This window comes from Schistocerca americana, chromosome X (assembly GCF_021461395.2).
Source record: "Schistocerca americana isolate TAMUIC-IGC-003095 chromosome X, iqSchAmer2.1, whole genome shotgun sequence".
Lineage (NCBI taxonomy): Eukaryota > Metazoa > Arthropoda > Insecta > Orthoptera > Acrididae > Schistocerca > Schistocerca americana.
Genome location: NC_060130.1, coordinates 661,082,202 through 661,099,812, shown reverse-complemented (window position 1 = coordinate 661,099,812; position 17,611 = coordinate 661,082,202). Strand labels below are relative to the sequence as shown.

At 44.4% G+C, this 17,611-nt stretch overlaps 1 protein-coding gene across 1 annotated transcript in view; it reads right to left on the bottom strand.

The window, feature by feature from the left end:
* Positions 1-17,611, bottom strand: part of LOC124555748 (rho guanine nucleotide exchange factor 17) — a 386,854-nt gene that overhangs the window by 281,551 nt on the left and 87,692 nt on the right. Inside the window, exon 2 of the mRNA XM_047129772.1 lies at positions 2,528-2,605. The gene's annotated coding sequence lies outside the window, so the exon portion shown is untranslated. The remainder of the gene's footprint in view (positions 1-2,527; positions 2,606-17,611) is intronic.

The following is a 17,611-nucleotide window of genomic DNA, read 5'->3' as shown; positions in this document are numbered from 1 at the left end:
GCAACCGTAATTAACGATGTCGTTCGGCCAATTTGGTAACACATAGGGGATGTCTGCTGCAGAGTCTCATGTTCAACAACGGGCACTGAATGATGTGCTCTGAAACACTTGTGCCTCCACCAGCACTGTACTCTGTCGTCAAATTTACCACAGATCGCCATCTGTCCAGCTTTTCGAAGGTGTCAAGCCTCTAACCTCTACGTCCTTGGAAGTCCAAACCTTATCTAAGACCCTGCCGCCTACTAATGGTTTTACCGACCTAGAACCGCTTTCCACAGATGCTCAGTGGCACGTGAACAGCCGTCCAGTTTCGTTGTTTCTGAGATGCTCGTAACCAGGCACTGGGTAATAACAGTCTGCCTCTTCGTCACAGCCGCTTTGTCAGTGGAATTCCCCATTTGTTAGAATGATTCCTCATTCCTCTCTGCTCTCATATATGTATATACGCGACAAGGGTACACTATGTGATCAAAAGTATCCGGACATATGGCTGAAAATGACTTACAAGTTCGTGGCGCCCTCCATCGGTAATGCTGGAATTCAGTAAGGTGTTGGTCCACCCTTAGCCTTGATGACAGCTTCCACTCTCGCAGGCATACGTTCAATCAGGTGCTTGAAGGTTTCTTGGGGAATGGTAGCCCATTCTTCACGGAGTGCTGCACTGAGGAGAGGTATCGACGTCGGTCGGTGAGGCATGGCACGTAGTCGGCGTTCCAAAACATTCCAAAGGTGTTCTGTAGGATTCAGGTCAGAACTCTGCGTACGCCAATCCATTACAGGGACGTTACTGACGTGTAACCACTCCGCCACAGACCGTGACTCATGAACAGGTGCTTGATCGTGTTGAAAGATGCAATCGCCACCCCCGAATTGCTCTTCAACAGTGGAAAGCAAGAAGGTGCTTAACATCAATCTAGGCCTGTGCTGTGATAGTGCCACAGAAAACAACAAGATGTGTAAGCCTGCTCCATGAAAAACACGACCACACCATAACACCACCGCCTCCGAATTTTACTGTTGTCTCTACACACTCTGGCAGATGACGTTTACCAGGCATTCGCCATACCCATACCCTGCCATCGGATCGTCACTCCACACAACGTTTTTCCACCGTTCAATCCTCCAATGTTTACGCTCCTTACACCAAGCGAGGCGTCGTTTAGTATTTACCGGCGCGATGTGTGCCTTATAAGCAGCGGCTCGACCATGAAATCCAAGTTTTCTCACCTCCCGTCTAACTGTCATAGTACTTGCAGTGGATCCTGATGCAGTTTGGAATTCCTGTGCGATGGTCTGGATAGATGTCTGCTTATTACACATTACGACCCTCTGCAGCTGTCGGTGGTCTCTGTCAGTCAGCAGACGAGGTCGACCTGTACACTTTTGTGCTGTACGTGTCCCTCCACGTTTCCATTTCAGTATCACATCGGAAATGGTGGACCTAGGGATGTTTCGGCTCTAAGCATTATGGGACTTAACATCTGAGGTCAACAGTCCCCTAGACTTAGAACTACTTAAGCCTAAATAACCTAAGGACATCACACACATCCATGCCTGAGGCAGGATTCGAACCTGCGACCGTGGCAGCAGCGCTGTTCCGGACTGAAGCGCCTAGAACCGCACGGTCACAGCGGCCGGCGGGATGTTTAGGAGTGTGGAAATCTCGCGTACAGACATATGTCAGAAGTGACACCCAATCACCTGACCACGTTCGAAGTCCGCAGAGCGTCCCATTCTGCTCTCTCATGATGTCTAATGACTCCTGGCAGTAGGTGGCACCACAATGCACCCAATATGAAAAACGTATTTTTTTTGGGGGGGTGGGGGGGTCCGGATACTTTTGATCACATAGCGTAGCCGTTGTGTCTCGACAGCTGTCCCAGAAGCAGCAGAGTTTTCCCAAGTTCGTACAGATATGAAGTATCTGAACAAGGACGCCCATACGATAGTTCGTAGGGTGGGGGAGGCCCTAGACATGGGGATATGGAGTACTTTTAATATTTTACTAGACAAATGGCGACTTGTAAGTAGCCATAAAAATGTTTCTTCCGATCTTGTTAAAAACCTATGTAATACCGACTTTTAAATCATCGTCTTGAAAGACAAACACCTGACTACAATATACTTACTTTTTTTCTGTCCCAAAGAGCTAGGGATGGATCGCCCTACCATCTTGTCCACGGGTGTGGACGCCCTAGAATCTGAACTACATCTAAAGTAAGCTGCGCCATTTCCTTCTAGTAACGTGCGTTTGAAGTATCCGTTTTCGTAATTGGTTCTTATTCCCAGAGGACAGAAACGGAGATATGTAAGCTGTAAACTGTGTACACATCTGCACTATCATATTCAAACAGAACATTTCAGTTTTCTACAATTTTACTGGAAGGTTCCTTTCTGATTCCTGATTAGTGATTTGAAGCTTGATGAACCAAAACTGTGGCCACTGCCCACGATGAAACTCAATGCCGCAGCGGCCGAGACAACGGCCACGTTTAGCAGCTATCCTAGGCGTACCATAGAGGCTCACCTGGTAGAATATTTCGTCCACCAGCGCGGAATCGACCAGACCAGCGTTTTCCGGACTCTTCAGCTGCTTCAGGTATTTCTGAAACAATACAGAAGAAAAAAATTACTAGAAGGAATATCAGTAGCTTGTTTGGGAAGAGCTAATGTCGGGCCTACTACATTTAGCGAAACCTTATCGCCAATTAGCCACCTGCTCATTGCTTACACGACTATAAACTTGGCTGCTATCAGAATTCTTTGAATTCCGCAATATGTACACAAGTTTGCAACACTGTAGATTACGGCAAACTGTACAGGCTTTTCTCAGACGCTTGAGCAGTACATTGTTGGCATAGAGAATGTAATATAAAGGTATAAATCATGTCTTCAAGCTCGATTATCCACTATTCTTATAGAACTTTATGTTGAAAACCCGCTTTCAGGAACTCTTATATTTTATTTACTATTAACTATACATTTTGAAGCTATAGCTACGCCACCAGGTATAGGGTGTTAGAATTATGTATTTTTCTATAAAAGAGTGTTCAGATTAACTCACAATATAGGGTTACACGACATTAGAGTTTTAATGCCATTAGAATATTTATGATTCTCCGTAATGAAAAAATAAATTAGTTGTTATAGCCTATTTATTGTGAACGACATATGGTATGCTTCGTCCCTCACAATACAGGCTGAGTCAAAAGTCGCAGTACATCCCGTTATGTCAAAAGCCCTGTATGAATGGAGAAACCCGAACACTCCAGTAACGCATGGGTGACGTAGTCCATCTTTTATGATATGTACCGAACATGGGCGCCATCTTGAAATCGACCATATTGAATCTAAGTCAATTTTTTTTAATGGAAAGGGGGTCGTGTGAAATATCAAATAACATCAGCTTTCTTTGACAAGTTCATTACTGTAAACAGATTCGAAGTAGTAGTTAAGGTTCAAAAGTTACAACACATCTTGATTGGAATTACAGGTTGGACTTTTCTCCATAAATGACAGTCATTTACTGTGTTCAACATGCTATCTGCCTGAGTAAATCCACATTTGAAGGCGCTGAATCCAGTCGTCATGCACTCGCAGAAAGATTTCCACAGAAATGCTGGCACAGGCTTCTTTAGTGCGTTGCTCGAGATGGTGTCTGTTTCTTATTTTCTCTGCATATACGAGTTGCTTTAAATGACCCCACAGATAACAGTCAACTGGTGTGGGATCTGGGTGGTCATTCCACAGAGCCATGTCGGCCAACCCAATGACCAGCAAATTGACCATATATCCACAGACGAAAATTTGCACCGTAGTGTGGTGGAGATCCATCCTGTTGAAAGCAAGAGGGAAAGCTGCCATCTTCATCCAGAACTACGGGAAACACCACTTCTTGGAGCATTTCCAGGTAGCGTTGAGCATTTAGGTTCTGGTCAATGAAAATGGGTCCATTTACATGGGTACCCCAATTCCACACTACACCATAATCTTTATGTCACCAACTATCTTGAAAGGTTTCATCGAGTGCGGATTCTGTTAAGGCATTCGGCCACCCTCTACCAACAGCGATTGCCAGATCCAGACTAAGATGCCGACCCCGAGCAGATACGGAACAAGGCCAGGAAAAATGAGGAGGAGAAGAAGAAGAAGAAGAAGAAGAAATGATTTATCGCCAATAGTGTATGCCCTAATCGAACAGTGGATGGATCTCTCTGGCTATTTATGAGCAGTATGTTACATTTACTTACTTTCAGTGTCAACTACTTGTACCTGCACGAATCGTTGCTCCTCTACACTTCGTCACTGTAGTCTTCTGACGTTGCAACTTTCCTACGGACAGCAGCATCGCCCTTGAGCTTATGGGCAACAACGCACTTGCCCGCCGGCCGCTACAGCGCGCGGCGTGCGGTTCTGCGATTTCCGCGGGTTACAACGCACTGGCCCGCCGAAAGCCGCGGTGTGTGGACTAGGTCAGTGATTTATTCTGCGGGTCCCGCGGCAGTACTCGCTCTCTCAGTCGTTTCGCTAAGAATATGCGGCTGGACGGAAGGTGTTTATTCCAGTTTTGGAAATAATAAACCAAAATGGAAGTACCCGCAGAAGGTGCTGTGGTACGCCAGTTGAAGAAGGAAAGGCTTCGCAGAAGCAAAAAACACATATACTTGGTTCACCCTATAATGGTACTTGAATTACGTAACCATTACGGCACCTCAACTCAACCTTTCGATAACAGCAATATTCTACTGAGTTTCTGTAAAGTAGTTGACATATTTCTGAGACAACATTCAGATTTGATTTCATTAATGTAGAGGTACTTTGATACATCGATATGTTTATGTTGCAATGATATTATTCTTATGTGTATTCTTTCTTTTGTCACTATGATCTTTGACGTACTTGTAACTCTTGATTTTTGGGCGAGTAAGCGATTATTAGGGTTAGAGAGTCGGACCTTGAGAAAGTCAAGTCTTGATCGTCATGTGGGAAAGACGCATAACGTAGTCAGTTTATAAAATGTGAACTTTAACAGTGAGGAAGATGTTTTCAAGTATGTTTTGCATTGTGAAGTGATGTTTTGTGTGTTACGTGATATTGCAGTAAAAGTAATAAAAAAGGAGTGTAACTTAAACTCGGAGTGCTGATTACATTTTTACATCACCATTGTACTGCAAAAGTGTAATCTTCAAGAATGGTTTGTGAAGCGCATCTACAAAACTTTTGAATATCGCAGAATGAAACCTAGGCCTCTTTACATCCGAGCTTGGAATCATCACCACCTAGATTTTCGACGATTGAGCCATGATTCTACAACGAGACCTGCGTGGGAAACAGGAAAAGATGAGTGCCTAATTTATTCATTATTACATGAAATGAATTTATTAACTGTGCTCTAATGACATCTGCCACATAATAACTTTGCTGTTGCCCGAAAATGCAGTACTTAGCAGCGTGAGCAACACCACAATCATTATTAAATTTTGACCTTTGTTGTGGTAGGGTTATTAGAACCCTTTCCCAGATAAGAGAAATATCAATGGGTCTTTCATGACCTTGTACAAGGAGTTAACAAAATATGAGGATAATTTTTTTTAATTACACCTGAACGTCAGCATCTTGCTTCGACAAATTACTTTGAAAATTAGGGGAACAGTAACTGGAACGACGTCAAATTTCGGTCATATATAGATCCTGAAGAATACCTACTGGTATCAATAATGTAAGCATGTTACCGTTCTACTTAAATAATTTAATATCATCAGATGATCTGTGTTACGTGTTTCGAAAGGTTCAGATCTGTTAGTTATTAGGAGATACAAGATGCCCTCTCGAATCGGTTCTCCAGCTAACCGTACTACGTAATTTTCATAAAAAACATTCAAAACAATCTCAACACTGGCAAAATTTTAACTGCGCGATTGTATAACTGACAAAATTCTGCGTGCAATAGACTCGGCAAGTACTTTTCCGGAGGTATGTGCCAGCAGAAACGCACAGGTCACTCAATTCAAGTGAATTACGGGCCGTTAGTTTGTTGGTGCGGAGCTGGATCCCGACAGCGCACCAAACGTGTTCCATAGGGTGCAGATTAGGCGAATTCGGTAGCAAATTAATTTAACTATCGTACTCCTAAAATAACTGCAGCACGAGCTTCACCTGTCACACAGATAGCTATACTGCTGAATGATGTCATTGCTGCCAGAAAAAAACATCAAGCATTAAGGGATGCGGGTGGGCCACAGTAATGTTCACACATTCCACAGCTATCATGGTGCCTTTTTTTTAACTCTTTATTTCAACAACAACATGCTTCATGAGAAACTTACCACCTAATACATTAGAGGGTCCTAATTTATACCAATGATTACAATACTGCAGCATTTGTTAATTAGTTACTAGGTATGTTCATTGTTTGACTTCCCCTATGGGCATTCTAAGTCCTCCCAGTGTTAGTTCTACTATTAATCTACGCTGCCTGCAGCGTTACATGCGTGCCAGCATATGCCCCTGGTTCCGGACTGGCCCAGAGTCGCTGCAGTTTTATACTAGTGGTGTTATCCTGACTTATCCTACTCTAATCCTACTGTCGAATCCGGTGTGTGTCCAATTCGGTCAGAATGTGCACCCTCCTCCTAGTCCTAGACGTGGCGGATCCCAGCCGTGAAGCGGCTGGCCAAATCCACGCCCCGGCGGAAAGGGACAGGTGCACAGAGTCTGATCCCGTTTAAGTCTGGTTTAATCTACAGGGTGGCGCAGGGGAACGGGAAATTTTGAACGTTACAGTTGGCAGCACTGTAGCGCCGGCAGATGTTCGAAAATTTCCACAATTGATGTGAACACATTGCCATTTAGTAATAATGGAGAATTGGACTGGTGCGGAACGTGCAGTAGCTGTTAGTGCGTTTTACAAAAATGGTGATAGTGCGACTGCCGCGCAGAGAACATTTCGACAGCATTACCAGCTTGGACGTCATGGACGTGTCCCATTTGCGCATGCGATTACAACGTGGGTGCGTAATTTTGAAGAAACAGGGTCTGCCTTGAAAAAGAAACCTCCAGGTGACATTCCAACGGTACGTACCCCAGAGAACATTGCAGCTGCTAGAGCTGCAATCGAGAGAAGTCCTCGCCGCTCCGTTCGACAGCATGCATCTTCGCTAGGGATTAAGCGACGAAACTTACAAAGAATACTGCACGAATTAGACTTCCATCCCTATAAGTTGCAGATTGTGCAACATTTACATGAACAAGACCCAGCATCACGTATGGAGTTTAGTAGTCAGATATTGGCTAAAATCAACGAGGACGCGAATTTCCTTGGTAACTTATGGATATCAGACGAAGCCCATTTCCACCTGAACGGATTCGTGAACAAACAGAATTTTCGTTATTGGGCACAGGACAATCCTTGTGAGTTTCACCAGCGACCACTACATAGCGCCAAGGTCACAATATGGTGTGCTGTATCATGTCATGGTGTTATCGGCGCTTATTTTTTTGAACGTGAGGATGGTAGTGCAGTGACAGTAACATCCGCTCGATATGTTGAAATGCTTCAAACATTCTTTACACCGAGACTGTACGAGCTTAATCTTAACGTCGAAAACATGTGGTTTCAGCAGGACGGAGCCACATCACACACTGCTAGACAATCGATGGCAGCAGTTCGTCAATTGTTTGGAAGACGCATTATTTCACGTAACGGTGACATTGCATGGCCTGCGAGATCCCCTGATCTTAGTGTGTGCGACTTCTTCCTGTGGGGATATCTTAAAGGCAAGGTGTACCGTACACGTCCTGCAACAATCCATGAACTGAAGGTGAACATTGAAAACGAAATCACTGCCATTCCCCAAGATTTGCTACACCGCGCATTCCAGAGTTTTCATAACAGGCTGTTAGAGTGTGAACGCCGAATGGGAGCACATCTTTCCGATGTCATCTTTAAAAAGTAAAGAGACACTTTTGGACATTTTGATTGTAAAGACATACTGAATAATGGCATACTGAGGACATTCACTTTCGTTAATAAATTACTAGTTTTATGAATTTATTCATGGAAATGACGTTATTTCGAAATTTCCCGTTTCCCTGCGCCACCCTGTATTATTGATTGTTCCTCAGGTATTGTTTTAGTACTTTGCTTGATATCTCATCAGCAAGGTTGTTTAAGATTTGAAAATGGTCCTCATGCCTGAGCAGGTGGTACGTGTCATTATTTGGTAACTGAAGTCTTAGTTGTGATGCGACGTCGTCGAAGAGGTGGCACTCATACACCACATGGTCCGGGGTGCCCTGTGAAGCCCCACAGTCACACGTTGTTGTAGCCCGTTTCCCAAACCGGTATAGGTATGCCGGGTAGGGTCCATGTCCGGTAAGAAAGTGCAGCAGTCCTCTTGACGGCTTGAGATGTTTGAGCTGGAGTCGCTCCTTGATATTAGGCAACAGTTCGTGTGTTCGACGACCTGTTTTGTCATTATCCCATTGCTCCTGCAATAGCTCCTCCCCCCTATGTTTAATTTCAGATTTAGTGCCCAGGTGTGTCCCCATTAGTTCAAATATTTTATCCCTTTTTCCCTCTTGAACCCAATATCATGCAGCCTGTTTTCTCATTTTGATATCCAGGGGACAAATCCCCATTATTACTAGTAGCGCCCCTCCCGGTGTCGTCCTGTATGCCCCTACAGAAGGCAGGAGCATATTTCGCTGCACTCTCCTAACGGCCGTGGCGGGCATGACCCTCGTGAGCCTGTGAGCCCAGACTCCTGACCCGTATCTTACAATTGATGTCAAAATGCTGTTATGATACCATTTTATTAGGTCAGGTGGCAAGTGAAATCGCTTATGTCCAATCCCCATCAAGTTGTTTAATGTTTCCAGGGGTCTCTGTGTCACTGTGTCAATATGTGATGTATAGCTCCACTTCTCATCGACGACTACGCCTAGGTATCGGGCCTTACGCCGCCGAAGAATTGGAGAGCGGTCTATTCTTACCGCAGGATTCCTGATTCATTGTCTCTTGAGTAGCAAGTATGTGGACTTACTAGGTAATATCGTCATTTTGGTATTGTGACCCATGTAGTTGGAATGGATATGGCCCTTTCAATTTTAGGTTCCAACTCTTCGTGGCTACGACCGTCAACCAGCAGGAAGAGAACGTCTGCGTAGGCTGCGCCCTCTAGCATATCATCGCTAGTCTGCAGATTATCTAGGAGTGACCAGAATGAGATTTTCACTTTGCAGCGGAGTGTGCGCTGATATGAAACTTCCTGGCTATTAAAACTGTGTGCCGGACCGAGACTCGAACTCGGGACGAAATGCTCCAGGGCTTGACAAAATTATCTTAGAGAAATTCTGAAGTAGTTGTGTCTGTGATTGGCTGTTTGTTAGTTGAGCACATCATCACGAAATCTTATTTGGTGTAAGTATATCTTCAGCTTGTTTGAGTATCTTCGCTTGTTTTCTGTGTTCAGTATTTATTTCATCTGAACTTGCAACCACAGTCAACACAGAAGCGTCATATTGCACAAAGCAAAGCTAACAGTACAAGTCGTAATCATAAGGTTTTGATTAACACCTTGGTAAAGTAACGTTCCATTATAAATCTGTTGTTGGTATGCACTTACATGTCTACGGTCCTAGTACAGATTGAAAATCAAGCGCCACAGCACCTTAGCACACCGTTAGAAAGGCCAAAACAAAATAGCGAAACCAATCGATAAAGTAGAATATTGTGCTCTAATTCATTTTATGAATCTGAAGAGGAACAGCATAGCATTTACTCATTTAAAATGATGCGACACATGTACCCGACAGAAACTTCGACATCGATTCATCTGACTGGTGCGTCGGGGCTGCTGTAGCATCTGAGGGCAGCCAACCCCTTCGACACACCTTAGATGGGATTGCCTGCCGTCAGGCGCTACAACAGCCGCGAAGCACCACTCAGCTGAATCGATGTTAAAGTTCCTGACAAGCAAATTTTTAAAATGCTCAACAAAGGTGCGAGGGTTGCATCAAGGGTGTTGCCGAACTGGGGGTTCTTACAGGGACCGTTTGGCATTTTCTTCACACACATGTCCACGTCGCACCTGCTCGCGATTACGTCACAAGAGGGCACGTAACAGGAGGGCTGAAAAAGTATAAATACCCTTTGTTGCTTTGGATCACGTTTAAATTTCGTGGAAGGTTTTGAACGGTCCCTAGTGGTTCCACACCGTATACCAGAGCAAAAATTGCGGTCGCACTACACTCCAAACAGGTCATATAATATTTAATGGGGCTGCACCTCCACAATGTCCTTAGAATCGGGTTGAATCGTCTAGGGGGTGGGGGTGGGGGGGGGGGGGAATCAGTAGTGTCGAACGTTGTCAACAATGTCATGCTGCTGTTCCTCGCACTGCGAATTGTCATTTTCGATCCCGAAATATATGGGAATCAGCGCCCTAAGGGAGAGGGTGGTTTCATTGACTCCCTTTATGCCACCGTCTGATGGTTTTTAGGGTCTAGAGGTGGTACATCTGAAACGTTTTCCTCTGATACCCACAAGCAAAGCGCGTGATTTCAACGCTGGGGTCACTGTTCTAATTTCTATCGCAGAGGCGTCCATCGTGTGACACGTTCACTGCAGCATTGCGCAGAATGTTGATGAAATTTGTGTCAATATGATACCAGTAGCATACCTTGCACCTCATATGAACGTCTTGTCTGTGGCGTTTCTTTCTCATGTATCGACATGTAGCTGTTTCAAGCGTCGCCGAGCCCGAGGGCGTCGTCGCAGGGCGCCAGGCTTCTGCGCAGTTACAGGAGAAGGCTGTAGGCCCGTTGGAGCCAGATTTCACGCTTATGCGTTGCAATGGGAGACACTTACGGGGCTTCAAAAAAGTGGTCATTGAATTTTGTTGCGCAGTATATAATGACGGGGGCCAAAAAAATAAGTAAGGCTTGAATTACAAAAGGGAAAGGATATACACCGAACTGCACCCGGAATTTTATGAGTATCTCAACAATAAAATGCTTCGTAGGGATAGGAGCTACTCAAATAATACTATATTGCCCCTCTGAGTAATGGACACAGAAATCAAAGACTCTGGACAACAGGCTTATTGGGATATTCAAAGTTCATTTAATTTATACTCCTCGTAAAATACAATCGCAACACAAAAAAAGTAGAGTAATGAAATTTCGGGAATACATTTCTCTAGGTAACATATCTAAGTGATTAACAATGCAAGACCACAGGTTAATGTAAGCGCGAGATAAGCTATCGCAAATGCGGATTGCTGGAACATTACTGACTGGTATAGCCGCCAGAATGTTGAATGCAAGCATGCAAACTTGTGTTGTTTAGGTGCTGGATGTCAGTTTGTGGAATGGAGTTCCGTGCCTGTTGCACTTGGTCGATCAATTCAGGGACGGTTAGTGCCGTTTGTGGATGACGCTGCATTTGTCGTCCGATGACGCCCAGTACGTGCTCGATTGGAGACAGATCTGGTGATCGAGCAGGACAAGGCAATATGTTGACACTTTGTAGCGCATGTTGAGTTACGGTAGGGGTGTGTGTGCGAGCGTTATCCTCTTGGAAAACACCACCTGGAATGTTGTCCACGAATGAGAGCACAATAGGTCGAACCGCCAGACTGACGCACAGTTTTGCAGTCACGGTGCGTGGGGTAACTCGAGAGTGCTCCTGCTGTCACACAATATCTCATCCCAGACCATAGCTCCAGGTGTAGGTCCAGTGTGTTGTGAACAGAGATAGGTTGGTTGCAGGACCTCAACTGGCCTTGTTCTAACCTACACACGGCCATCAGTTGCACCGAGGCAAAACCAGCTTTCATCAGAAAAAACATTAAACCTCCAACCTGCCCTCCAAGGAGCTCTCGCTTGACGCTACTGAAGTTACAGACAGTGGTCATTTGGGGTCAGTGGAATGCAGGCTACAGGGCGTCTGGCTTTAAGCTGTCCTTGTGGTACCCGATTTGTGACAGTTCATTGCGCCACTGCGGTGTCAACTGCTGCTCAGATTGCTGCTGTAGATGCAGTACGATGCGCCTGAGCCATACGCCGAACACGATGGTCTTCCCTCTTGGTTGTCCTCCGTGCCTTTCCGGAGCCCGTTCTTCTTGCAACCGTACATTCTCGTGACCACCGCCGCCAGCAATCATGTACAGTGGCTACATTCCTGTCAAGGCTTCATGTACACGACCTCGTTCAAATTTAATGAGGTGCTGATAATGGCGTCTCTGTCCCATTAAAGACATTCTTGACTAACATCAACTCATCACGTCCAATCTCAAAGGTAACTAACGCTCACGACCGTTACAGTGTGTATTAAAGGAAACCTGATCTGCATCCTCATAGTGGTGGTACTAGAGTCACTCTTATGCGACTTGCGAAATTTGAATAGACATCATCTTGCAGATGTAGAAATACTCCTGCAAACTTCCGTTTGTGTTGCATAGCTCCTTCTTGGTGTTGCGATTTTTTTTCGTCAGTGTAGTTTGTGTCATAGATTTATTACTTTTCATTGTTTTTGGATATCCAATAACTTTAATCAATTAATAATTAACTGACTATGTATAAACGACCGTCAGCTCGTAAATCAGCCAGCCTGAGTACGGTTGTTGGGCAACTGTGAATAGAATCTCAGGTTTTGGACAGTCGAGCAATGTGTACAGAGTGATGGCCTACACGTTGGGTTCGGAGCCAAGAGGGGTCCTATCTTTTGTTTCACAGAAGAGCGCCTGCCCAAGGCTCCGCTGTCAGCCAACACAAATACACTACGGTGGCTTTGCACTCTCTTCATCGCGTCGCATGTCAAGAGTGGCGATGTTCAAATAGCTCTTTCTACTATGTATTACTCAAGTTGAAAGTATAAGGGGCGATCAAAAAGTTTCCGTTCGAAGGCCACACAAATCACTTGCCTAAACGTCTGTGCTTGCGCTGGGTTATGTACAGGGTTATTACAAATGATTGAAGCGATTTCACAGCTCTACAATAACTTTATTATTTGAGATATTTTCACAATGGTTTGCACACACATACAAAAACTCAAAAAGATTTTTTAGGCATTCACAAATGTTCGATATGTGCCCCTTTAGTGATTCGGCAGACATCAAGCCAATAATCAAGTTCCTCCCACACTCGGCGCAGCATGTCCCCATCAATGAGTTCGAAAGCATCGTTGATGCGAGCTCGCAGTTCTGCACGTTTCTTGGTAGAGGAGGTTTAAACACTGAATCTTTCACATAACCCCACAGAAAGAAATCGCATGGGGTTAAGTCGGGAGAGCGTGGAGGCCATGACATGAATTGCTGATCATGATCTCCACCACGACCGATCCATCGGTTTTCCAATCTCCTGTTTAAGAAATGCCGAACATCATGATGGAAGTGCGGTGGAGCACCATCCTGTTGAAAGACGAAGTCGGCGCTGTCGGTCTCCAGTTGTGGCATGAGCCAATTTTCCAGCATGTCCAGATACACGTGTCCTGTAACGTTTTTTTTTCGCAGAAGAAAAAGGGGCCGTAAACTTTAAACCGTGAGATTGCACAAAACACGTTAACTTTTGGTGAATTGCGTGAGGATTCTCTACCGCCCAGATTCGCACATTGTGTCTGTTCACTTCACCATTAAGAAAAAATGTTGCTTCATCACTGAAAACAAGTTTAGCACTGAACGCATCCTCTTCCATGAGCTGTTGCAACCGTGCCGAAAATTCAAAGCGTTTGACTTTGTCATCGGGTGTCAGGGCTTGTAGCAGTTGTAAACGGTAAGGCTTCTGCTTTAGCCTTTTCCGTAAGATTTTCCAAACCGTCGGCTGTGGTACGTTTAGCTCCCTGCTTGCTTTATTCGTCGACTTCCGCGGGCTACGCGTGAAACTTGCCCGCACGCGCTCAACCGTTTCTTCGCTCACTGCAGGCCGACCGGTTGATTTCCCCTTACAGAGGCATCCAGAAGCTTTAAACTGCGCATACCATCGCCGAATGGAGTTATCTTTGTTGAACTTCATCCTGAAGTGTCGTTGCACTGTTATGACTGACTGATGTGAGTGCATTTCAAGCACGACATACGCTTTCTCGTCTCCTGTCGCCATTTTGTCTCACTGCGCTCTCGAGCGCTCTGGCAGCAGAAACCTGAAGTGCGGCTTCAGCCGAACAAAACTTTATGAGTTTTTCTACGTATCTGTAGTGTGTCACGACCATATGTCAATGAATGGAGCTATAGTGAATTTATGACATCGCTTCAATCATTTGTAATAGTCCTGTATATGCTGTAGCAACGCCCTCAGACGGAAAATTTTTAATCGCCCGCCCCACATGATACCTCAAGTATTTATTGGTATAACATGAAGCAAACAAATTTCTCATTTTCCATGTTGTCTTTTCAGCCATCCACGAACCGTCCTACTTCAACTGTGATTTTCCTATTCCTTGCACCTGGACTTTTAACTTTATCCCAATATTCCCGTATTGGTTTCCTATCTATTCCTTCCTCACTTCAGGCCACGTTTTATCAATTTTTAGTTTTGGATTTTCTTGGAAAACAAGTTGTGCGTGGCGTCTCTTCTTGACTAGAAGGCGTTTCTGTATATCCTCATGTGCTATTCCCGCTTCTTGCCAGTATTTTCCTACGTGTGTGAAATACACCTCCTTGGTTTCTTTGTGGAGAAAGCAGCGGTTATATGACTGCTCAGTCTGATGGCACGACTACGCGGAATGTGGCTTCAGAAGACCGTCCTCCTCCTACAAACGTTGTCTGCGATCTTTTGGAAATGTCTCTAGAGTTCATAGTCGTTGCATCTTCTGAACTCACCAGTTCCTTCGACTCGACCTAGGAGTTTCCTCAAGATTTGTCTTTCTACGTTCCGAGAGCTTATATACCTACAAGAGTCCACCAATGTAGTACTTCCTCCAACGTATATCTCGCGAAAGGACCATGAAGATAAAATTAGATTGATTCCGGCTCAAGCGGGTGTTCGCCAGCTATCATTATTCCCTCGAACATTTCGTAATTGGAACAGGAAAAGAGGAAAGTTCAATTGGTTCAAATGGCTCTAAGCACTATGGGACTTAACACCTGAGGTCATCAGTCCTCTAGACTTAGAACTACTTAAGGCTAACTAACCTAAGGACATCACACACATCCATGCCCGAGGCAGAATTCTAACCTGTGACCGTAGCAGCCGCGCGGCGCCGGACTGAAGGGCCTAGAACCGCTCGGCCACAGTGGCCGGCGAGGGAAGTGACAGTGGTACACCCACTACCTTCCGGAACACAACGTAAAATGACTTATGGACTATAGATGTAGATGTAGCGCTGTACTTTCGATATTATTTGTTTTTCCAAGTGTTACCAGTCAATGTCAACTGCGCACACATCTTCAGAAAGATACTCCGGAGAAATAACCTTCTCACAACCTATGGGATTGTTTCCAGAACGGATCTTTCACCTTTTAGCAGAGCATCCTATTTCATATCTTCCCATTAGATTAAAACTTTGTGCCATTCCAGAAACATTCGGAAAGTAGGAGTGAAGTACTATCAGAAGTGAAGCTGTATTGATGGAGAGGGGGGGGGGGAAGGGAAGGAGAGGGGGGGGGGGTTGCCTTAGAGATTTTCTTCGGTCAGGGGTCAGGGTGTATGTATATTCATTGACGCACTGAAGTGGCATCAAATAGAAAGATTTCCACCATGCGGGCGAACAGCCCCAGACAGGATATCTCTGCCAATTATGCCATAAGATCATTTCAGTTCAGTCGGTAAGAGCAGTGACCGTGAAAGTCAATATTCCGGATTTGGATTCCGGTCTGGCATACACTTTTCATCTGCTGGGAAGTTGTAACCGACACACCCTCTGCTCCAGAGTGAAAGACGCTTTCTGAAAACAGTTTTAATCAATTAGCAAACATCCTAAAAGTGTTCTGTATTTCAAACAAGCAGTGCACCGTTGCGTGTGGAGTTGTACTTCTACACAAGAGATGGTGCTCCAGAATGCAATTACCATCTAAGAACCGTACATAACAAATGGAGTGTACGATCTTATCATTGTCTCTGGCCTCATCGACCGCAACCTAACTTCATTTCCTTCAATCTTTTCATTTAATTTTGTATCGATGTTCTTCAACGTGTGCGCTGAATGATCAGAAACGGAGCAGAGCGAGTACGGAGCTAATGTTGAGAGCTGCATACGTTAGGAATCAAGGCGTTCCTTTCACGTCAAACTGGCTACCTTTCTCCCCGCTACAATTCCGCGACTATGACGAAGCTTGCAGAAGTGTAAGGCTAGTACAGAAGTAGAGTGAACAATCTTATTGTTATGAAGTAGCACTGACAGGATCAGATGCCTCTCTAACGAAGCTGTGTTTATGTAAGACTGTGGAGGCCGTAAGACGAAAATTAAGTGATGCGGTGTAGACAACTGCAGACGTGCTCCACAAGATGAAGAATGGTGTCTGAAAAATGTTGGATGCTGCAGCCCGCGCTACAGACGAACGACATGCAATGTTAATAGAGATTAAATATCAAAATAAATTGACAGCAGACCTCCAAAAATATTTTTACACACACACACACACACACACACACACACACACACACACACACAGGTTTGCTCGTTTTCTGACATCCTAAACTGGTAGAGAATGCAGTAAAGAACATCACTAGTAAATGAAAGTAATATACGAGGGTGGTTCAAAAGTAATGCCTCCCTTGTCGTTGTACTTGTATATAATGATCATCATACCCAACGCTGGAATAGTCCACTTGCACCCGACAAGAGACTCAAATGACGAGTTTTCAGATAAATGGATAGTGACGAAGGCTGATTTCGGAGATGACGTCACAGGACCCGCACGCGAGTTTAAAGCGAATTATACTTGATCCCTATTAATGAATCCTGCGGCTGACTTTATTATTAGACAAGGGTACATTTGAAACCCGTTTCCCAGCGACTTGCCCCTCCTCACCCGGTAGCATTAGTTACTCAGCGATAGTAAGGAGCGTTTCACACTTCGTGCCTTTATAAGCAACCACGTATGACGTTGCCAAGTATTATTTTCTATTTAAAAAGATCTAGAAAAGGCACTTTTATGTTGTTTTAATCTATTTACATTACTGGTGAAAATTTCGTGGTTTAACAATAAAATTTGAATGATTTGCTCCCAAGTGCCGTTTTAACTTGCTAGGGATCATATAATGTGCTGCCAAAACTTTCAAACTCAGTACAAGCTTTGGACTCCCTTTAGCATTGTCATTTTTTGATGTAAACATCAAATTTAAATTATTGTCGTCACGTGTACGATATTTCTGTTAAATCACATCCCTACCGCTGGTTTGTTGCGCGTCCTCTTTTATCTACAGTCCCATGTTGGTTACTCAAGCGCAATAGAAACTTGTCAATTTTTTGAGTGATAAGAACAACTTTAAAGAATTAACGTAACGTACCTTACAACAAATCGAAACGTAAATCAATCGATTTTTTATTCGTCTTGTTTGCGCGGGACACCTTTCTATGCATTTTAGGGAAGTAAGAATGAAATGAAAATTTCATAAAATTCATAAAAATTTTATAATGAACATATGGCAGTGGAACTAGAACAGATAATAACCT